Here is a 25367-nt window from a genome sequence, read left to right as displayed (position 1 = left end):
CCACAGTCTAAATCATTTTAAGGGTATACATTGTGTGTTTGAGATGCACTATTTAGGTTCGTTTAAAGCAAATGTAGCTATCTTTAAATTTAAAGGATACCTTTAAAAGAGTTTAATGAGACTTCCATACGAAGAGGATGATTAGGTAGTTTACCTATTTAGTAACTGTCCATCATGCCCATAATCATGGTATACTCATGAGGCCATTCCATCCCTCATTGACATTATATTATTCTAAATCCATTTTATAAGTCTGGGGCCTTATGAAATGGAAGGGAACATTAAATAATTGAAACATATACAAAGGAGATAATTTAGTTTTGTAATGGGTGAGAGCAAATTTTAAACCTTGTAAGCTCAGAAATCAAATATTGAGAGTCTCGACCACATACATGAAAATATCTGATATCAAAAGCAAAATTCAATGAAGTAATATGATAAAGCATAAATACCCTTTACATATAAAAAGAGCTCTTCCAACATTCCAGAACAATTAATAAACAACTGATAAAAAGTCAGTTCAAAAAAAGGCCTAATAAATTTGTATTATAACTAGAGTGTGAGGGATCAAAAGTTATTTCTTCATTATTTTTATGAACGTTAAATAAATAAAAATGTATTTTCTATATAACAAAGGTATCAAGTAGTTGAATTACAATCAGGCATATAACTTCACCTTAAAAATAGAAAATGAAGTAGTGAACAGAGAGTGTGTGATTTAAAATTAAATTAAGGACAAGGAAGTAGAAAGCTGTAAAAAAGAGATCGGTCAGCAAGATGAAAGAAGCCAGTCAAGACAGTTAATGATGGAAGAAGGTAGTACTGAGAAGAAGGTAAGAGTGTTAGGCAGATTACAGAATTGAAATTATACTTACATAACAAATTATTTGGGATGTTCTATTAGAAAGAAAGATTAAACCTTAATCTGCATTCTTGAGATTTGAGTGTGGGTGATTGATCTGAGCTGGCCAAAGATATGTCTTCCCGGATTTTGTTATAACCAGCATGAAATTGTTTGAACCAACCTATTTACCAGAGCACGTTGAGAAGTATTAGAGAAAACGCTGTCAACACACAGTAGTATTTTTATCCTTCATAAGCCAAGTATATTAATAAGTGCTAATTACTACTTCTCCTATCAAACACTGAAGTTCCCCTTTGTCTCCAAAACCACAGCTACACTTGAATGCAAATTGTTTTCACTACTTTTAAACAGGTAAAGAGTATGATTGAGTTTTTAAAAAATCGCCAGAATTTTGGTGCACATAGACTTTCGCTTAACACCAAATAACCCCAAAAGTTTAGAAAATAAGTGGACTTCACAATATAAGTACTTCATTGTCACCTTAAATATTTTAAAATTGCAAATTTGATGAGCACTTTCAGTCATTTTATTTTGAAGCATATTTCACTTTTGTTAGTGAAATCAATGAGAAAATAGCAGATACTTAATAGTGATTTAACTTTTAGAAATTATCTAGTTCATAAGTTCATACGCTATAGTTCATTCCAATTATTACCAGTGTACTTTACAGATTTCCTTTATGTCATCAACTTGTTTATTTTTGCCTTAACTCATAATAATGTCTTTCATTGTGTTTAAAGGGGTCATATTGTTAGCAATGAGAAACTATTCAATAGACTTTTTGACATAATTTTGCCCATTATTGTTAAATGTAAAGAGAATTTATAATATTGTCATATTAGCATTCTAAAATAAAAGTATTGGGGATTTTTTAAAATTTACCATATTAGCATAGATATATCTACATAAATATCTTATGTATTCTATTTATTTTATTCTAAAATAATTCATTTTATTGTTATTATTTATAAGTAGCAATATTCTACTTCATTAACATGCAAAGCAATACAGATTGCACTGTTTTTCCCTCTAAGAATTCATCAAGAATTAAAAAATTAAGTAGCTTACTTAATTCACATTTTAAATCTACAGAAATAAAATGAAATAAAAAGAAAACGATTGTTCTTTATTTATACTACTGAATTGTGTAAAATATTTAAATCTATTTTAGTAGAATCATGTGTTCAAAGCAAGAAGTGAACATACGAAAACTTAGCCAGTAAATTATCTCCTATTTAAGCTATGCATAAATCAGTTTAAAATAGAACACTGAAAGATTTAAATTTATTAAATTTCATAATTGTCGTACAAATTTACCTTAACATAATCATAGATGTGTAGATCATACACATAAAAATTTGGGATTAGTCCCTATTTTTTTTCAACAAGCCTTGCTTCTGTTAGAAATTTTCTGTATGTGCCTCAGCAGGCATCACTCAACCTTGGCTTTCAAGAAGCACTTGGGATGTTGAAGTGCAGATTTGGAAGTTTGGCCTACTTGTGTTTTATGCAAGACTATGAAAGCTCCAATTTTTAGATATGACAGGATACTTACCATGAATATTAGTCCTATAATATTCTTTCTAAGTTTTCTAGATTATAGTAATTTTCTACTGAAAGATAATAATTATCTGTAGTTGGAGGAAAAAATGCCAATCACGTAAAAATGAAAGGATACTATGAGAGCATCACTCGCCAGTGGTATTGACGGAGTCTGCCTCAAGTTGAGAGGCCCAGACCTGGATAAATAATTAGTGAGCCTTGACCATGGTACAGCATCTGCAGGAGAGTCAAGCTGAAGCCTAACTAGTGTTTACCAGTGAGGCTACATCCCAGACGTCATAAACTGTAAGTTATCTGGACGAGCACAGGAACATCAAGTGCTAAGAATCTCCTTGGTACCTATCATGCAGCCAGCTGAAATCCAGCCCAGGGTAAGTATTTGAGAATCTAAATAGCCAAACTCTAAAATTAAAACAAACAAAAATCCACTTTCTACAAAGTATGGGGTATTTTTAATTGTTCTATCCAAACTCTTCAACAAAGCAGGAATGGGTTTCCTGTCAAACATTTATCTGTGCGAAAGAAGACATGATATTGAAATTAACCTAACTCACAAAGCCTCTCTCTCTCTCTCTGTGTCACACACAAGTACACAGAATAGTGATACCTTACTATGCACAGGATATCGGCTAATATAATAAACTCCTACATTCAGGAATGATACTTTGCATATTTCATAAACTGAATGTCTTGTCTACGCTATGTAAGTTTAAGAAATAGTAAATTATAATTTTTAAAACAAAAGTCCTACTGATGTTAGGAGTAATTATGAGAGAATATTTCAAATATATATGTCAAATAGATTGAAAATATGTAACTAAAATTGATTCTGCCCATTTGAGTCCTACCTACCAAATTATTAAAGAGAGAAATTTTACTAGGTAAATCATGGTTTTGGATGTAGATTGCATAATAAAAATGATGGATCATTCATAGATTTGGAAAAGATTGTGAATATTATGTACTTAAATATTCCACTTAGGGTAGGAAAACATGTAACATTTACGCTATTTACATATAACTTATATCCTCCAATTTCCCCTACTCCTCCAAAATTCATTTGAGAAAACTCACAATAAAAGATTAACACAAAGTAAAGGATAAAGGATGAGAGATAATCACAAAGGCAATGCTGTGAAGACAGAGAGAAGACTGGAAATGGTTATGAATGCATGCAAACCAAGTTAGGACAGTTATCAAGACTGGAAACAAAACATCTAACATTGAACTCCCGGCTACTAAATCAAACTAGGAAATGCAAGGGGATTGTATCAATCTCATTACTTAGAACATCAGTTTGTCTGGGGAGAGAAAATAGTGGAACCAAACTGGTGCAACTAAACTAAACTCATAACAGCATGTTGACTCATCAATGTCAGTTTTTTAAAAGGTGCCAAAATGTCTTTGTATAATTTGATTTTATATCTATAATATTCTATTAATGATCAGCTTTATTTATTATAAGACTTTAAAAAACTGAGTCAAATCAATAAAATTTATTATAGTTCTGGCTTCAAGATTTATAATCAGTATGCTTAATTTTTCATATTACAAATATCTTAAAAATTAAAAAGATACATAGGCAGATACCATCTCCAATCTAAGCCTTTAGTCCTTATTCAGCCTTGGCATCACCTTGCTCATTCTCTCTTGACTCCATAAGATGTGTGTCAATTTCAGCTCTAAAATATGGCAACCAGATCCTACTCAATAATCCAGTGGAGTCTCTAGTCAACCTCTGTCCTTCATGTCTTTGAACACATTCCCTACACTTTATAATCTCCCACTTTATGCGTCCCACTTCCCAAAGTAGGAATTAAAAACAAACAAGCAAGCATGCAGGTTTAGAGAGCCTCCCAGTGTGGGTACCTGCCTAAGGCTCAGCTTCTACCAGGCAGACGTCTTAGATTCAGAGGTGAGTTACCTGAAGAGGCAACTGTACAAGCGGGAGGCAATCTCCAGACAAGTGTCAGGCAGAGGTGTTTGTTTCTATAATTTGCAACAAGCACTGACAGAACTCGTGGCATCCAGTCCTGAGTTATTACAGGCTTGGTGGTTTTCGAGTTTCTTCTACAGCAGCCTCTATAGTGTGGCTGGACTTTATTCTTGTCTGTATAGCTTCAGACTCTGACTTCTGGCCTTCATGAGACATGTGCTATACCTTAATATTGTTTAACAAAATCATTCTCTGCTTAAGCCTTACAGAGTGGCTTCTTCTTTCTGATATCTAAGCTTCCTGATGGACACATGGTCCTAGCATACTACAATACAACTATTAGCAGCCTTGATCAGTATGCTATGCTAAAACTAAATCTCCCCACATTATACACACATGCTTATGGTAGGCCATATAAACCCAATCTTAATCTAATGCATATGTTGAGCATTTAGGCAGCCGACATCAATGTTACATTGATCCATAAACTAATTTTTCTTGTAAAGCCATACTTTTCCATGTCAGATATTTTGGATATTGATTCTACTTTTTATCTTTGAAGGTCAATTTCAGGTTTGTTCAGTATGACATTAATGTATTTACTAATGTGTTCAGTATGATATTAACGTATAACGTATTAATGTATTCTCCACACAGGTTCCTACTGACTGCAGATCTTGGGACTTGTCAGCCTTCATAATCATGTGAACCAATTACCTTATAATAAATATCTTCATATCTTTATATATCCCTATATCTTTATATATTTTATATATATGTATATCCTATTGGTTCCATTTCTCTGGAGAATCCTGACTAATACAGATTTTTGTACTGAAAGTGGTTCTTGAGGAACAGAATTTTAAGGGTGAGTTTTCTTAATTTGTTCTGGGGTATCTGAAATTGGCTCGCTAATCTGATTAGAATTAAATATGCTAATGACTGCATCTCCAGTAGTAAAGAGAGTACCAGTAGTCCATGATGTGATCTGGCAATAGAGATATACAAAACATCACCATTGGATACTCCTAATCAACAATTATAAGCAGCAAGGGTCTGGGTGACTGTGTATACAGCACTTTCAAACGTTTTGCTCAAGCTAGCGATTATAATGAGATTGGCTGTTGCTCTTAATGTTGCTTGACAAAGTGAGGCAAGAAAAGGATGAGCTCCAGGATTAGAATTCCCAGATCAAACATTACATAAATGATCTGAAAGCTTCTATTTGTGCCCTGAAGAAGACCTTTATGTCTTGTAGCCGCAGGGCTAAGATTGCTGAAAATTAAACACAGAATCCCATCCTGCGACTAGCCAAATCACAATACAAGTTCAACCCCCAGTTCCACAGCGTGTCTACTGTTGAAGTGAGGACACTGATTGGGAGGGAATGGGATCCTGAAAATTGGCATGAGAACACATGGAGACTTTAATGAAGCTGGGAACAGCGGGTCCCTAAATTCTGATGATTCTTCTTTCCCAGGGGAAGAGACTTCGCCACGCCAAGTGGAAGTAACTCCTCCACCCTCGGTGGTAGGGGCCTCTGTACTCTCTTCTGAGGGAATTAATCCGGCATTGCCTGAGGAAACAGAAACGGCCTCCCTTGGAGCAGTTGTCACTCATGACAACAGTGATGCTCCTCAGGACCCACCTCTACCACCCCTCTACTTCTAGGAGTCTGTTTGGTGGGTTGTCTGAAACATGAACCAAAAAAAGCTGGCCCGCACTGAGTGACCTGGAAATGCCTGACCTGCCTTGGTTTAATGTGGACAGAGGTATTGAAAGTCTTATAGAGATGGGAATGTTAGAGTGGATTTATCATTTAAGATCTACTCACTGTGGGAGGATTCAGAAGACATACCTTTGCCAAGATAGTGAGAAATAAATTTGCGACGGGGTCCCTGACTTCCTTGAAGAGCTGTGAGTGCTCTTCTCTGCAGGCCAGACCTTACTGTGGGAACTGCAGTTACTAACTGAAGAAATCTAAATGCAGTGGGAGTAATTGGATCCCAGGGTGTCAAGGGCCCAGTGGTGACACTCTATCACCAAAGGCAAGGTGGGCGTGGCTATCATAATGGACAGGAAGTCAAAGCAGCAGTGGGAATAGTCTGAGTCCCACAGACCTATGGCACTGGCTAGTTGATCATGTTGTCCCCGGAAGAGAAATAGAGGGAAAGCCTACTAAATTCTTGCTTGATCTGTATAAACAGAAAAGTTCTAGGTCAAGTGACCAAAGGTCTAAATGTGATAATTAGCTTTTGGTAAATCATGGTTCTAACTGCAACCTATAAGGCCTTACATCATATGGTCCCTGCCTACTTCAAGATCTCTGTGTTTAGGGCTCTTTCTGCCTGGAATTTTCTTCCCCTTGATTTTCACATAGTTATCTCTCTCATTTTATCTAGATCTCTGTTTAAATGTCACTTCCTTAGAGTTCTCCTTTATCTATTAATCTAAATAGCTTCCCATCTACGACATCACTCTCTTCCCATTACTCTACTCTATTTTTCTTGATAGCATGAGATGACACTAGGTAATTGTGCCAGATCTTCCCTTGATTATTGTTTTTTTATAGTCTCCCAAGTAAAATTCTAGCTCCCTGAAGGCAGAGACTCTTCCACTTTTTTTAATCTGTGATTATCCTAACCACTCCCCCTCAAAATAGTACCAAGTCTGAAAAACAGTATGCATAATAACTGATTATCTATCAATAATTATACATTGGATGACAGAATGAATAAATGAATGAATTAATTAATGAATTAATGAACTTCTATTTTAAGTGCTTGTCAATAATGCTTTAAATAATTCAGGAATAAATGTTAAAATCAATATAAAGTCTTCCATTTTTTAAATTTAAAATTACATTTACATTTTTCCAGTTGTGTGGCATCTTGATTATTCACAATTCTCCAAAGATTTTGTAAAAAGAGAATGTATTTATTTTCTTACTAATACAAATTCAATTTTTTTATTTTGATATTCAATAACCTGAAAAATAAAGGATTCCTCAGACCATGCATTTCTTAGAAGGAAATCTCTTAAATAATGATTATCCGAGGCAAGGAGTCTTTCCTAGAGCATTTTCAATACGATTTGGAAACAGACCCAGAATAATAACCAATTACTTTTTCGTAGTATCCTCTGATAATATAAATTAGTAAAGTGCTGAGTAAAATAACCTGATTTGTGTCCATTTCTGCTGTTCTTGGAGCATCTTAATTTTATGTAGACTTAACTCTGACCTGCCCTATTATACGATCAGCCTCTAAGGAATGTTAACAACTTCCAAGTTGTCAGTCACTCTTTCAACCTACAAATGTCTCATTAGTCAACAAAATGTCTTTTCAATCAGCCTCTCCCGCCACCCTGCCGCAGTCACCACTGAACAGCTACTGGTGGGCGTTCCCAGTGAGAAACATGTTTGTTCTCAAAAACAAGTATCCGTACATAGCAGACGTGGTGGGTGGATTATGACTCTGATTTTTATGAAGAATTTATATTTTCTGTATATATTAAGTAAACAGAGCTGGTGGAACTTAATAATACTGAAGGTGCCTTTCTTGGGCAAACTGATATTCCAAAATAGAATGTTAGTTGTAAGATATACATAAAGTAATCCTATATGATTTGTATCATAAATACCTATAATTGCATATTTTTCTTATGCATTCATTCCTGATTAAGATTTCTAAGTGATTTTTACATAGCTTCATCAATGTTTTTGTTATTTATCCTTAGAATTAGGTCTTTGAAAAATATAATATTTCACATACCTGTGATATGAAAGTCTAATCCCTAGGGTTATTTTTAAATATTTTGTAATACTTGATTAATGTAAGTTGTTTTATATTAAAAAAATCAATAAGACAATATTGGAAAATCTGGAATGATATTTATAACACCTTTCTTACATTAAAAAAATTAAATAATGGGGCCAGCCTGGTGGCACAAGCAGTTTAGTGCTCCTACTTCACTGCAGTGGCCCAGGGTTCGCTGGTTTGGATCCCGGGCATGCACCGATGCACTGCTTGTTAAGCTATGCTGTGGCGGCGTCCCATATAAAGTAGAGGAAGATGGGCATGGATGTTAGCCCAGGGCCAGTCTTCCTCAACAAAAAAGAGGAGTATTGGCATGGATGTTAGCTCAGGGTTGGTCCTCCTCACAAAAAAAAAAAAAAAAAAAAATTAAATAACATAATTTATATATTATTTATATTTTGAGTAAATTTATTTGATATTGATGTGTCTGGTGCTTTCTATATTGGGAGCTTAGTAATTAGCGATTCAATTCTTTAATAAATATAGGCCTATTTCTAGAAAAAAAAATTATTTGATATTGATATTCAGCCACTCTTATTAGAGGTAGTATCTGTAAGTAAAACTAGTAAAATTTAAGACAAATGTTATACATTCAGCAGAATAGTTCAGATGCATTATCATTGTAATTAACACAAAGGTAACTTCCTTTTTTGTGTGTGTGTGTGTGAGAAAGACCAGCCCTGAGCTAAGATCCAATGCAATCCTCCTCTTTTTTGCTGAGGAAGACTGGTCCTGGATTAACATCTGTGCCCATCTTCCTCTATTTTATATGGGACGCCCCCACAGCATGGCTTACCAAGTGATGCGTCGGGTGCACGCCCGGGATCCGAACCGGCAAACTCCGGGCCGCCACAGCAGAGCTCGCGCACTTAACGGCTTGCGCCACCAGGCTGGCCCCTAAAAGTAACTTCCTTTTATGACTCACCCTATATGTAGTTCTAATTGTGAAAAAATTAAAGTCTTTGCCTAGTCACTGGACGTTAGACTTGGAAACAAAGTTGTAAAAGTTGGAAATAGTGTCTTGAGTATGTGTATTATGTTATTTTCTTTATTTCAGAAAGATCAATCTCAATATAATTCTGTGAATACTTAAGCTGCATATCTTTGAAAGATCAATAAATGTATATTTGAGTGTGTAATCATTCTTGCATATGACAGTATTTTATTTAAAATCTTGACTGAGAAAGAACCAGGTATTTATGATGATATATAGCCTCAGAGAGAAAATGATACACTTCTCCTAAGCACCCCATCAGAAAGAGAACAGGTGTGCATTGAGAGCAAAAGGCATTGGGCAGCTTCTTCCTTTGAATGCCCTCATCAGGTAAACCAGGTTTCACAGGAGAAAAATCCATTCCTAGGTAAATAATACTCCTAGTTTTTACCTATAATTTAGTATTTCAAATTTCACGTAGTATTCAGCTAATTTAAAAATTATTTAAACTACATGTCTATGTTAAAGTTTCCAACAAGCTATTTTCTGACTAGCAAAACGAAATAAAATTAAAGATATTATATTGAATGGTCATTTTAATATGTATGAAAGAAGAAAAAAATCATAATAATTTTTAAGTAAAGCAAATAAAAATAATTATATATATACAAATATATAAATATTTCTATGTGTGATCTTAATTTTTAATTTAATCAATGGATTAGAGAATGGGAAACTTTGACTCAGGAAATATAGTAAATTTTTATCTTATAAACATCCTGTAATTTCTGGGGCTGAATGAGATAAGGCAATTTTGGTATTAATAAGTGAGGCCATAGAGATTAACACAAGAGCTCACTAACAACAACTTTCCATAAAGACATCATTACATTTCAATAATAAATTCTAGGTACAATGTATCTAATTGTTAATACTTTATATCTGGGAGATTTTTATTAACAAATCTCATAGCATTTGTATGTTACTGATTCTTGGCCTTATTTGTATAGTTAAATGGCTTGGACTGGAGATTTTCTTCAACTGTTGTATTTCTCAGGAGGTTTCATGCAGTGTAGCTTATTTTCCCAAAATGCCATTCATTTTACAGGTAAAATGAGTTTAGACTCAGTGGTATATTATTTGGCATTGTCCACAATTTGACCCTTTAATATTAATATCTTTGGTGTCTTATACCCTTCAAAATTTCAGCACTCAAGAAAATGATGTAGTCTGCTTTAAATCCCTGCTACTCCTTATAGAGGATTCTGAATTTATACTATCAGGTCCTATTAAGCTATGATATTTTGTGGCTTCCTACAAGTGGCAGAATGCAGACAAATCAGTACAATGATAACTTTTTCTCAGAAATGATATATATACTGAATTTCATAATATAAATTATTTTACTCAGAAAAACTGGGAGTGAGTCATATAAATATATAATTTTGCTCTATTATTTTCCTTTGGCATAAAAAGGTATATGCTCAATGATGCATAGATATTTTTCTAAGTAGTACTTAAAATTTGTATATTTATAATTTAAAAATAAAATCTAATAAATTTGCTATATCTTTTTTCTTACTTACAGCTCTATGTTATTACTGTTGTTTTTAAAATTATAGCATTCTATCTTCTGTATAGGAGCGAGCTACGGAGTCAATACTTTAAACGAATGTATATGTTGTTTTTGTGACTATTTTATAACTTCTTTAATTTGTTGAAATATCAAATACAACTGCTTTTGATATATCCTATTGTAGAGGGAGGAGATAGTAAAATGCATTTATTCAGATACTCAATAAGAAAAAGATGCAAAATATGAATGTTCTTCTTGCTATTATTGTCTCAATCAGTAATGTACGTGGAGAAACAGCCACAAGTTAGGTAAAAATGCAAATGCCAGAAGCATAAAGCATTTCACATAGCCTCTGCATAGTGAAGTTCAAAGTATACACATTGACACTTATAAACTTAAGACATTAATTATCATTTTCAGTAAAGAAATACTACCTTTCTCCAAGAAAAATTTAAAAAGTACCCAAGGAATGGAGATAATCAGGATTTTCATTCACACTAAATATTCAGAGCAATATGCCTCATTACCAGGGCCTGCAAATTCATCCAGGAAACGAATATCATATTGTATTCAACACAATAAATAAATCATCCTCGATATCATTCCTTTCACTGCTGTGTGTAGATGAAAGACCTATTCACACATATTTGCTTATATCTAGATAAAGCAAATATAATTATTTTCTATCCAAAAACCTATTTTATTTAATAAACACGATTGCTTCCATAATTAATATTTTTGTTTTCTTTATTTACTTTAATGGTATGGTAATCTATTCAATTCCACCAGTCTGTGACGAAAAATATTCCTGACATAAATGCCTTCAGCTTTGTGAAGACAGCCTTAAAAACTGTTACTTTTGAATGTAAATATGTCTCTTTTGATATAATTGTTAACAGATTATCTGTAATAAAGAATAATTTGCCATTAAACTGCTCCAAAAATGTAAAGCAAAGTTGTTTCCAGGAAAATTAATGAATAAGTGTTTCCTTGGGATAAAGTTAAATTGTACATTTAAAAGTTATACTTCTTAAATATGATACTGATCCCCAGGGCAGTTGAATGTAGATCCACGGTTATGATCATCACATAACTTCCATTTTGACGCATTTTGTCTTAACACTTGATTTTAACCACTCATTCTTCAGGTTAAGCAACAAAAATCCAAAGAAAACAAAGGTTGGTATACACAGAAAAGGTAGAAAAATTTAAATACACACACACAGTTTTGTTGTCTTAATGACTGTTTATATATTATTAGCCTTAGTCTATCATTTTATTTATAAAATGCATGATTCAAAAATAATTCATATTTGTTAACATGTTACAGATTCAATTGCCCAAAGCAATACTGATTTTTCTTTCTCTTCTTTTCCCAAAAAATTAAAAATAAATAAATTGTAATATATACTACAATTTTTTCTTGTCTTTACCTGTGTAAAATTGTATGCCTCAGCACTATTTGTTAATCAATTTTCTTTTTCTTTCAAATTTCTATAGATATTGTATGGCTTGCTCTTTTTGGCATTGAACTTTGAAGAGAACAAGTCTTATTCTATATTAGTCTTTATTTTCACATTTTAAAAATATTTTAAGCTCATGATCATCAACTGAATACATTAATGTTGGTCTCACAATTTCAAATTATAATTTCAGTTGTTTAATGCAGCTCAGAAATCAGCTTATATTTTACCTTCAATTATCATTCTTTATCATTTGTTTTGGTTTCATCTAGTAATATCAATAATCAATATGTTGGCAGTTCATTGTCTCTCCTATTTGTTAAGAACCACTGTTATTTTTTTCTATTTCCTTTATGTTTAGCAAAAATCTTCCATATTTATTCCTCACATCACAATTCTGACTTTTATGATACTAATTCTACTCTTTACTGCTTTTAATGGAGACTATGTTTCTTCTACCTAATTAATATTTAACTCTATTCCTCTCCTATGCCGTTCAGATGACTATTGTTACTTTACTCTCAATCTTCATAACTTTTTTCATAGTATATATGCTTTTTTAAGAAAAGAAAACAATTGTGTCAAACTAGCTTCGTTAATCTCTAGCATATCTTGTAAAAAGTATACATTTCTGCTTTAATATTACTAGGTTTTCTTCCTCTATGTCACAAAATTTTTATGGGCCTCATACTGGCTTTTATATTAAGTGAATTAATACTTATGGGTAGAATCCTAAACAATCTTAATATTTGCTTACAGAATAGATTAATTTCATTTTTATCTTCTTGTCACTTCCTTGGCCACTATTAAAATCTACTTGCAATATCTTCACTTAATAGGCTAAATGATGCGAATGTTTTTTGCCGATTTAGTGCACCAATATTCCAAGAAGAGTAGAGAGGTATTTGGAGCCACTGACATTTTCTCCTCCACAATTAACACACAGCACATTTCCTGTGTGGATGTGGGTTCTGTTTGGCCTCAGTGTTCATGCCAGGTTCATATTGTGGGCTGTGCCACCTGCAGCCACACACTTCATGAAGGATAATGCCCACCAGGAAACAGAAAATCCATCTTCTCAAAGAGAAATCTAGCCAAATTCCCTGTTTTTCAGTCTGCTAAAAACAGCTTATGTGGAAGTCTTGGCTTCTGCCATTTTGTTTTCAATAATACTTTTTAACTGTTTTCACTTACAACATTAACAAAGATACTATACTTTTCTTGCAGTTGATTAAAAAAGTCAGCAACTGTCTATTAAGTAGACCTCAACAATTTATAACATTTTGAAAACTAAATTTGTATCCTGTGTGCTTATATAACTCTATTAAAGTTGATAAAGTTAGTGTCTATCACAATTAGCGTTATCAACGATATAATGAGACCCCATCTATCCTTCTTTGAAAATATCTTGGCTTACAGATGTATTGAGCTTGAATTTTGCGAATATAACTCCATTCATATTTAGTATATAAATATGAAAGGTACAACTTTACTAAATGGTTTTACATGTGTAATTAATCCCTATGATCTAATTTTGCTTGGTACCTTGTGTCACGCTAAATAAATAAATGTATGGAAGCATAAATAGATGGGTTGGTGGATTGATGGATGGGTGGATGGATGGATGGATGGATGGATGAATAGATAGATAGCGTATGATTTTGTTAGGGCACATTTAAAAATGCCTAACACTGACAGACTGTTCTATGAAGCAATAAACTTGGATTACTCTGTAGATTATCATAACATATTTTATTAATTCACATTTCTTCGTGTAGCATTCATATAGTAAGAGGTATTCTATTACTAATTAAATGAAGGTGCAGTGAAATAGTATCTTGAAAAGCAGGCTAAACTTTATTCTCTCTCTTTTTTAACACGTGTATACACTTTGTAGGTATTTGATGTTTTCTGGTTATGTTTTAGGTCTGAGTGAATTGGAATAACTGCTCTCTGCCATATCTTCCAGTGAGACATAGATTACTATTGTCATCCTTTTTTCTGTTTAAAAATCTCACCAGGGGCCGGACAATGGTGCAAGCGGTTAAGTGTGCGCACTCCGCTTTGGCGGTCTGTGATTCTCAGGTTCGGATCTTGGGTGCTCACCGACGCACCGCTTGTCAGGCCATGCTGTGGCAGCGTCCCATATAAAGTAGAGGAAGATGGGCATGGATGTTAGCCCAGGGCCAATCTTCCTCAAGCAAAAAAAGAGGATTGGCGTCAGATATTAGCTCAGGGCTATCTTCCTCACACACACACACAAAAAAACAAAACTCCCTAACATTAATGTACTCTCTTGAAAGAAAAATGTTTCAAAAACAATTTTTGAACCTCAATATTCTATGTAAATACTATGTATAATGGTAGTTTGAAAAGTTATTGTAGATCCTTGGATGTCTTTTCTAAAAGTACAAACTATATGTTAAATTTTAAAACAAGAAATGGACAAATTGGAATATTGGATATAATTGTCTGTGTCATTTTCTGATACATTTTTTGACTTAATTCTCTGAAATATGACTTTGCAATCATTTCGTTGCTGTTTTTGCTGTGAATAGTTTGTCTGTTTTTCCTTATTTTTCACAAAATTTAAATTAAGAACCATTAATTTCTTATTCGTGAGACCAGCCCAGGATTACCTTCAGTTGTAACCAAAATAACAGAAGGTAGAGAAACCACATCATTTTCTGAGGGATAAAAAAAACCACATTTTTTCCTCTGTTGCATTTTTGGCTGCTGTTTTATAATACTTTTTAGATTTAGTCAGCATTTGAGAAGCTTGTGCAGATTAGAAATCTCCTAAGAAGTGTCCTGACAGCAAGAAAAGCCATGTTATCTCCTATCCATAAAAATGGTCATTTTAGAGAGCTATTTTCCTTCAGTAGCTTTTGGAAGCTTGTTTATATAATGTAGCAGCAGAACAAAATTTTCAGAGAAATTAGAAAACTGCAAAAATATAAAGAAATTTTGTAGTGCCTACCAATAGGAAAATTATTAAATAATAGGAAATTCTCTCAATATACAAATTCAGAATATTATTGGCATCTCAAGTTGAATTATGAGTGCAGAAGTAACTCAGTGCCTGTGACAGAAAGACAACGGAATTTGAGAATTATGTCACTAACCCTGTAACGGTAGGCAGAAAAACCAGGAGGAAAACTTTCCCAGGTATTGCTGGAACTTACATTTCTTATCAATATCCTGAATGGTGACCAAATTAGCTGTCACTGACTGTTCTGGCCTCTACCCATCATGAGGTTGCCTGGGCTAACAACTAATGTTCCCTGGGACAGCAAGGCAACCAGCTGGTGAAAGGAAATTCTGACCTACCTCAAATATTCTCCCCAACCACTTCCTTATTATGCCTGTTAGATAGGAAAAACACAGAAAATATCAGGTTAGATTTTACAGCCAGTAAATTAATTCTAATTGGAACAATGTCATTGCCACAGCTACACCTGTGTGAGATAAAATACCTGTTTATTTCAATGTCTATTTTCTTTACTCTCATTCAATTATTGCTCAGTTGCTTAATAATTAAAATTATTATAGAGTATGTGTGTATCACACTGTCAAATTAATAACTTGGCTCTTATATATTATCTCAATCTCTTCCAAATGTAGACATGTCATGCTGTCATTTATTTCTTGTTGGTGGGTACATTGCATTTTACGGAGCTTTTAAAAACCAAGTTTCATCCCATTCATCCTTCAAGGCTCAGCTCAAATATTACATTCCTTAATCCCACAGGCAAAATTACTGACTACCCACCAAGACAGATTCTTGATTGAATTAAAAACAAAGAGTTTCTACATGTTTTGAATTAAAAATTAGGACCTATAAACTTGTGAAAATATACATATATCTTTAAAACTTAACATATGATGTCTTTAATATTGATAAAACTATATTATCCATGTACTTAAGATTCATTGAAATGAAAACAAAAAAATCCCACCTAACCAGTAGCACTAATTCTTTCTTTGAAAGAATTAAAAATACTTTGAACGAAAAGAAAAGAAAAATACCAAAAGAAGTTATTGGTATCATGTTACCTATTTATGCTGTGTAGCTTCACAGCGAAATTGGGGCCTACATTTTTAAATTCTTTATGGTCTTGAGCGTCTTGATATTTGGTGTAACTGAAAAATAGCTAATGGGGTTTTGTAGTTTTGTGGGAGTTTTTGTTTGTTTGGATGGCTGCTGGTTGGTTAATTGGTTATTGGTGGTTTTTTAACTTCAATGGGAAAATGCAAGAAAATGAAATTAAATAAAGCCTGGACCAGCTGAAAGAGTCGTGTGCTCTAGTAATGTTACCACTTCCTATGAGTATACCGAATTTCTCTCAGGAAGCTGAAGATGACAGTAATGTGGGGCAAGTAGACAAAGGGGAGATGGAATGCCAAACTGTATAGTGGAAAATTAAAAACAAGTAAGGTGCTTATAGAGATTATTGTCTCTAGCTGAAACAGGACAAAAAATCATTTCTCCTTTAGTTACTTTGGCCCAGAGTGGGCCCAGAGTTGACGCTTATATTTTTACCACCATTTGCTTTGGAATATTCCACAGCATACAAATAAGCTCAGCATAAATGATAAATATATCAATACAAATATCTCACATGTAAGATGAAGATATTGGGTCATTCCCCCTGGGAAGTTAATTTGTACTACTTCTGATGAAAAGCTGCTCATCCTCCTTATTACAAGACGGTTATTTTATAACACTTTTAATATAAATGCTTGACCTTTAGAAATCTAGTTCTTTTGGAGAAAATCCAAGATGTGCATACAATTAGAACCAATGTTGAATATTTTGTGTTGCCAGTTCACTAATTAAATTCCTACCCATAACCTTTTTCTTTCTGAAATGCAACATTTAGTAAATTATTTTATAATTATGCAAACATTGTTTTGTGTAGCTCTTGCATTTTAATGAGTTTGGGGGAAACCACAATTTAGAATAAATCAGAACCTGAGAGAAAACATGGTGCACTATAGCTGAAGAGCTGCCACCCAATCATAACAACACACTCTACTTTCAGTGAGGCTGCAATTCCTTTGCCATTGTAAAAGTCACATATTCTCTGTTTAATTTTTGTTTTTTTGTTTTTTTTTTGGAAAAGTTCAAATATAAACCCACCAAAGACCGATAAGAATCTTCCACAGTGAAAAACAACTATCCTTTTCCCTATAGCTTTTTCTTTTATATTACCTCTCAAATATGTTTCTATTGCTCCTGTATTCTGTTTGGTTACATCAGCCTTCAGGAAGTTCAAAGCCCAAGGATCAATGTAGGCAGAAATATAATTCTCATCATTATTCCCTTAATTTCAGCTGAATTTCAACCAGACACAGAAGAGAGCAGTATATTATCATTAGCACTAAATATGTATTAATGGCTAGATAAAATGAAGTTTTTGAAGAATTTTAGGAATAGTTATCTTAAAATATTTGAATTTTTTGATTTGTTAAATATTTTGACCTTACTCCCATTTTGTGTTCTTCAGAACATAATCAGTATACATAAACCTCACACTTACATATGAGGGAATTCTATAAGTAAAGACCTAGAGTAAAAGGCTCAAGCTGTAGTATAAATTGTGTGAAACATTTGGTATCTCAGTTGTCCCAGATTTTGCTAAATTCTCTACCATGATGTGCTTTATAAAATGAAACATAGAAAATGAGAAATAGGAGACAAAGATATCATAGGACTAACAATATCACATGATACATATATATACACACACATGTACATACATACACACATTCACCAAAGGCACTCATTACTGTGAGGACATTTAACCTGAGGTTACAGTTCCTTCATTCATTCAACTCATTTACTGATCTTTCGCTATAAAATATCTTTTAAGTATAAAAGTGAAATAAAAATATATTCAGGCAAACAGACAATGGAGAATTCATCACATCAGAAATGCTAAAAAGGATATGTAAAATGGTAATTATCATACATATAGTAAAAGAAACCTTTGCAAGCTTGGTGATACAGGAAGGAAATAAGAACAATAAAAGAGCACCATGTGGGTAAGTCTAAATAAATATTGGTGGTATAAAATGATAATAATTATCTCTCGTACAGTTTTAAGTATATGCAGAATAACATATACAGAAACATACACATATCTGGAAAGGGTCAAATGTGGTCAAAACGTTTAAGGCCTGTGAATAGTACAGAATGTAGTACAAGCATCAATTTTTATTAAAATATGGTAAACTAATTACAAATGTAATCTCTAGGGTTAGCACTTAAAGAGTAGCAAAAATGCGTGTAAATATCAACTTTATAGAGGTGAAAAATGAAAGGACAAAAATATTTAATCCATCTGAAAGAATATAATAAAGAAGAGAAAACATAACATGGAAAAGATGAAACAAATGGAAAACAATGTAGAGATATGTTTAAACCCAAATACAAAATGATTTAATTAAATATAAATGGACTAAAATCTCCAAATAAAAGACAAAGATGAAAATAATGTGAGACAAAGGAGTATTCCAGAAATAGGTATTAAATGGTAAAATATGTTTATTATTTAGGAATATGGATTATAAGGCAAACTGAAGATTTTTGAATATATGCAAAATGAAATAGCTCAAATAAAAAAGGCAAAATTTTAGAGGAACTAGTTGGAACTTATTAAAAAATAATTGTCATGAGGGCCTCTAACTTATTTATATTGGATGTCTGTGTATGTATACACATTTATTTATGTTCATGTGAATGTTTTTATCTATGAAGAAATATAGGGAAGCCATTCCAACATTTTGCTACACATCAAAACCACATGGGAGTCTGGTATACAGATTGAAACATTTTTGTTCTTAAACACTATTCCCAAACATTTGGAAACATTTTCTGAAAAATCTCTTGAAATTATTCTCATCCCCAACCTGATATATATACTACAGAAAAAAAGCTTTAAGGAATATTCACAATGCATATTATTTCCAAATGTCCAAACACTATTCTTCAAAGAATTATCATGTGCTAAGCCAGCAGTAGCAGACAAGTCTACAAATCCACCATTCCTTACTCCTGCCCTCAATGAATGTACTGCTAAATTTTAACACTATTTCTGTCTGATTTTTGGAATTTTTTCTCAGCACCTTTGCCTTCAGCCCCCCGATAGCCACTAATAATCATCTATAGTTGGGAAAACTATAACAAATAATTTCACTTGTCTGTATGTTTTCAAAATGGAAAGCAAAAATATACCAAAGAGCAATTATTGATGATCATATTCTGTATTAATGATGCAGTGACACTGGAAATTAATAACCAAAGAATAAACAAAATTGCCAAGTAACTCAGAAATCTTATCTTAAAAATGCCATATTGACTAAGAGATGAAATTGGAAATCCAACCTGAAATAACAGCCTATTTAGAAAATAGTGCAAACAAGAAAACCATATATCAAAGCTCTAAAACACAGGCAAAACAACACCCAGAGTAAAATTCATAGCCCCAAACTTTTCGTTATTGAAGAACAAACAAAACAATAAAGTAACTCAGGGTTAACAAAGAGACAAAAATTAAAGAAAATGAAGAGCAAGAAATTCTATCATTAAATGTGTAAAATATTCAAAAAGAAGCAGAAAAAAACTTGAATATTGATAAATATATGAATAATAATAATAATTTCCTTGAAAATAAAAACGATTGTATAAAACTCTAGTTAGTCTAATCAGAAAGTATAAGAACAAGAGGAAAACACATATACATATAAAAATTAGAATAAAATTGAGAAATAAACATTAGTTCAAATAAAATTATTATTCTATGACAATATTTTAAATCCCAATGATATTAATAATTATCTCAAGTCATATAAATTAGTGAATTGGCTCAATAGAGCCGTGGAAGGTGTTGAGAAATTTATAGAACAAAACTTCTTGAGAGTAATAAGCAATAATATTTATTTTGTTAATTGTTAGCAAACTCTAAGGAATTTTAGCATCTTTTCAAACCATTTTATTTTAAATATTTTAGAGTAGAGAGTAAGAAGGAGTATTTTCCATGTCTTTGTGTAAAATAAGCATAAAATTGTAAGATTAAAAACAAAACTTCTAAAAACACACTTAAAAGACCAATATTGTGTGTGCGTCTGTGTGTGGGGACATACATAGCTTTTATATATGTGAAAAGGTCTTTACAAATTATGAAAGTAAATCTCACTGTATTAAATGGCTATTATGCTATATTATTACTTCCCCTTCTATTCCTATTTAAACTATATTAAATTAGAAATGGAAAGATTCCACCTGATTTATTATCTACTTAGTATCAAGCCAACACCATGTTGAATGGTAACATAATCTAAAGTCCCATGAAATTCAGAAATAAGAAAAGGATGCCCATTATCACCATTAGTGTTGTACTTTATCCTAGAAATTTGACCAAATGATATTAAACAGCACCATGAAACCAATTAAGTAAATATGAAAAAAAGAGAAAAACTTCCCTTATTTGAAGATAATGTGATTATCTCCCTGGAAATAATAAGTGAAATTGTCTTTTAATTATAAAGAATTATGAGAAGTATATAAGATACAATTCTCAAAAGAAAAAAAAATTGATAAAGAGCCTGTAAAATTATTCCAAATGGAAGAATTTCACATTATAAATACTCAACCTTTTTTATTTCTCCAAGAAATGAATATCAAAATGAGATACAATCTCACATATCACATCGGAAACAAACAAAATTGAATACTTGCTATGGTGAATGTGTAAGAGAATAGTACTCTCTCACACATTGCTGATGGATGTGTAAAGGAGGGCAGAGAATTTGGTTTTACCAAAAAAACCAAAAACAAACAAACAAACAAAAGATCCCATTTGTATTTCCTTTGACCTAGCAATTCTATTTTAAGTTTGCTGTATTCATTTAAGCAAATACTCTGAAGTCCTAAAAGTGAAGATATATATCTATCTTATTGATATACAGTGGCGTCCACAATTTATATGTAAGTTAAAATAAAGGAGGTTATAAATCCATGTATATGAAATCCAATATTAATCTTCTACTAGGGAGGTTGTCCTTTCCATAACATGAAATTAGCAGGGAGTAGACAAAGAGAAAAGGAAAGCACTTCTGGGGCTCACCTCTGAGAATTCAGGGATGCATATTTTGTGATGTAGAATGGCCCTTGTATCCCTAGAGAAACATCAGGTCACTGATGATGCATCTTCAGGGTCTACTGAAAGAGTTATGGTGCTTGCAAGACCAGGCCCATTTTTATGAGAAGTCTAATTCACAGAACATGGAAGCAGTGGGATCCTGTCACTCCCTCGATCATAGATCTGTACTAGTTGAGTGGCTTAAGGGCCAAGCTGGCGGAATATGGGGGACCATGATGAAACTGACTTTGACATGATCCTACATGATGTCTCGAAGGGCCCGGGCAGACACAGAATGTTGATGGAATTTTTTTGAAAAGAGGGGATGTGCATTCAGCTCCATGAGAGCCTGAACATCCTGGCATAGAGGACAAAAGGAAAGGAATGATGGGTTTAAGGCACAACCTCGGTGGCTAAATTCAAACAAACAAACATGAAACATCTTTTTGGAAGATGACTAACACTGTGTGAAATTTGGAGAAAACCATGAATATAAGCACCAGGCTTATAGAACAGCTCCTTCTCCCTCCTCTCAGTTATATCTTAAATAAGAGAATATCATACATGAAATAAAATCAATTACATAAGATATAAAATTGGGGTTGATATTTGTGCGTTTTTAAATGGTCAGAACACAAAATGAACTACTCTGTAAATTTATTTTCTGTAAAAATACCTGTGAGGTCAAAATAGAAGTGGTGATTATGAATCCTAGGTCAATTCAGCCTCTATTCAAAGTAGGGAGACAGCAATGTGGAAAGAAGCATCTGAGGGTAAATTCCAGCCAATAGTGTCAGTCTTTAACACCCAGTATCAAGTGGTCTAGTTCTTAAGTGGGCAGGGCAGTCTGAGTCAGAGTGATCACGGAGTGAGTGCTCTGATCAACACCTGGGACTTTGCTTTTCTGGACATAGTAGAAGTAGGAATGCATCCAAGAACTTTTCTCTTTTTATACCTTTTTTTCTGTCACTTAGGGACTTTTAGGATGCTTTGGGGAGAATTAAAATAAAGCATGAGTGACTTTATTAGGGAAAACGTATTCATAAGATAATTTGCCCTCCCTCTGTCAGTTCTAGGTTTAATAGAAAAACAATTAGGGATGAAGTGGTCCCCCTGTGGACCCCAGTGAGCTCTGTCACACGTCGGACTCACAATGTCCTACATCGCCGAAGTCCTGAGGTATAAGTATAGTCATACACCTCATACGGGGCATAAGATCTGAGAAATAACTCAATGTTATAGAACAGTGGTAATCAGGCATCAATAATGGAGAGTGTATAAAGGGACCTGGGCTCCAGTCGAAGCACAAATTTGGTTGAAACATACTATTGAATTTCTATGGGAGTGGGAGTTCACAGATAAAGGAAAGAAAAGAAGGCCTATGAAAAAAATTAGATGCATGGATTTTGATGATATTTTTATTGCCAAGGTGACTTAGATCTTAAAAAGAGAAGAAAGTTGTCTAGCTGACATCTGAGAGAGTAGGGAACCACAGAGCTGTGCGAGTCAAATTTATAATATAAAAGGCCACAGCAGAGCAGCAGTTTGCTTTAAGATAGCAGCCCTCATTATGGAAATCAGATGAAAAGAAGGCAGTATATCAAGGAGGCTTAGCTCAGTCCCATTACAAATGAAGAAAAGTGGGACCTGGAGGGCCGGCCCCGTGGCATAGCGGTAAAGTGTGCACATTCTGCTGCTGGTGGCCCGGGGTTTGGATCCCGGGTGCACACCGAGGCACTGTTTGTCAGGCCATGCTGTTGGCAGCCTACCTACATAAAGTTGAGGAAGATGGGTGCAGATGTTAGCCCAGGGCCAGTCTTCCTCAGCAAAAAAAAAAAAAAAGAAAAGAAAAGTGGGACCTAATTGTGTAGATCAACTTGGATCCTCCTGCTGTTCAAAGAGCTTCCTAGACTCTTCCAGTTGTCAAGACAACTTTCAGTGGAGGAAGAGGAGAATGTGGTTGTTCAAGTCAAGGACCAGGATAAACCCAAAGTACTTGAAGTAAAGATAAAGATCATTGTATGTAAGAATTTAGCCTACTAGCTTAGAGCTCCTATTTTGACTGTAAAGAATTTCAGAAAATGGCGGTGTTGAAAATGTCAAAACAAGAGATGAAAACTAACTAAAAATATCAAATTTTGAATCCATCACTAAAATATCATAGATGTGGATAATGTGGGAATTGCAAAAGGCTATAGCCTAAAAAAATCCATTGGAATGCTTAGAGTTTAAAATCTTTGGGGAATTTCAGATAATAGCACTGGAATCAAATTTGAATTCTATAGGATCCACCCAAATATATGGCCTAACACCATGGCATCACCTTCTTACTCCAGGGGTTAGTGGTCTCCAGAAGAGAGGATTAGACTAGATGGGCTCCTCATGCTGTGATGAATTGTAGTTCACAGTTGAAGTTGAATGTCACATCTTAGTGTCCACACAAGCCCTCTTCATGAATATATTTAATAGGTTAGAAGAGTGGTTCTCAAAGTGTGGTTCATGAACCAGCAACATCAGCTTCACCCACACTTGCTGAGCCCTAGAACTACCGAACAAAAAACACACGGCGGATGGGGCCGACGACTTGAGTTTTAGCAAGACCTCCAGGTGATTCTCAGGAGCACTAAAGGTTGTGATGCTCTGGCCTAGAGACACAGAGATGACTTTAACTTAGAAATTTAGTTGTAAGGCTAAAAATCCCCCAAAAGAGGATGGGGATCAAAAAACAGATGATTACACCTGATATTAAACGTGGTAATACCTTATAAATTTCTGTAGGAAGCCAAAGAGTTCATAGATGGAGGAAGAGAAACCAGATTGAGGGGAAACAAGAGAGAGAGGTAGAAATCAGATGGAAGAGGAGACGGGGAGTGGAGGTGAACCAAATGAAGGGAAGAGAAACCAGGCGGAAGAGGAGAGAGATTGGACAGAGGAGAAGACTCCAGATGAAGGAAGAGAAAACTGATGGAGAGGGAGAATCAGAGGGAAGGAGAGAAAGGGCTGGGGAGAAAAGGAGCAGGAGGACCCCCTCCCCCAAATATTCTGTTTTCAGTGGGATTAACTCTGCATTCCTGGGAAAGGTTAGACTGGTCAGTTCCTTTACATGTTACTGTGTGAAGAGTTCAGAAGTAGGACCGAGTATTTTGAAATGAGGAAACCCCACAGAGTTCTTTATAATTCAGTGGAAAAAGAAAGACTTCATGGAAGATACAGGCCTTTCTGATAATGTAGGCTTATAAATCTTAAGTCGAGGTTGACTTGAAAAGTAAAAGAAAAGTAATCATATTTTTATGCCCAGCTGGGAAATGAGTCATACCAATTTTATATCATGTACCAATGGTAACTACTATGTTTATGTGTGGTTTAACTATATGAAAAGCGTATACATAATACCTAGTTAATGACCATACAATGTATAACCAATATACAGTCTTGACATATAAAATGATAGGTTGCTTATTGATTTTATGTGTGCACATATACATATGTATATATACACACAAATAGGTTATGCTTCAAATATCAAATGATATTTTCTTTTTGTAATGGAATTAAGAGTTAAATTTCATTCTTTATTCTATTTTAGGTATAATTACTGCTTAATGTTATATTTTCACTAGATATGGGGGACATCTTATGTTACAAAAACAGGTATATATATGTTTTTTTCTAAGGCAGATATCTATATTTCAACAATGCTAGCACATTTTATGCTATTTTATTTTTACTAAGAATATGTTTGAAATGTGAAATGTGAAGTAATGGAACTAACTTTTTAGCAAGCTTCCCAGAATTTGTAGACTCAAATATGTTTTCATCTTTAAAAAGCTAATCCGGCTGGCCATACATTTATTCCAATGATATCACCATTTCCAGTGTTGGGACTTATCTTTTTAAATTGCCTCCAAAACCTTCAGCATATTACTTGAAATATCAAATAGGGAAAATATTTTTCATTTCAAGATGGAAATGCAAATAACTTGTAGAATTGGGTCTGCTTTATAAAATGGGATATCAAACTGCATAAAACTTTTTCCTTGTTTTACTTAAAGTTAGATGTGATTTG

The 25367-nt window shown here is 33.7% G+C and overlaps 1 protein-coding gene across 1 annotated transcript in view; it reads right to left on the bottom strand.

The window, feature by feature from the left end:
• EYS (eyes shut homolog) overlaps positions 1-25367 on the bottom strand; it is a 1424867-nt gene that overhangs the window by 1238353 nt on the left and 161147 nt on the right. The gene's annotated exons all lie outside the window — the stretch shown is intronic.

The sequence above is a fragment of the Diceros bicornis genome, chromosome 14 (assembly GCF_020826845.1).
Source record: "Diceros bicornis minor isolate mBicDic1 chromosome 14, mDicBic1.mat.cur, whole genome shotgun sequence".
Taxonomy (NCBI): Eukaryota; Metazoa; Chordata; class Mammalia; order Perissodactyla; family Rhinocerotidae; genus Diceros; species Diceros bicornis.
The sequence above is the reverse complement of the archived record's forward strand: the minus strand, read 5'-3'. Positions and strand labels throughout refer to the sequence as shown.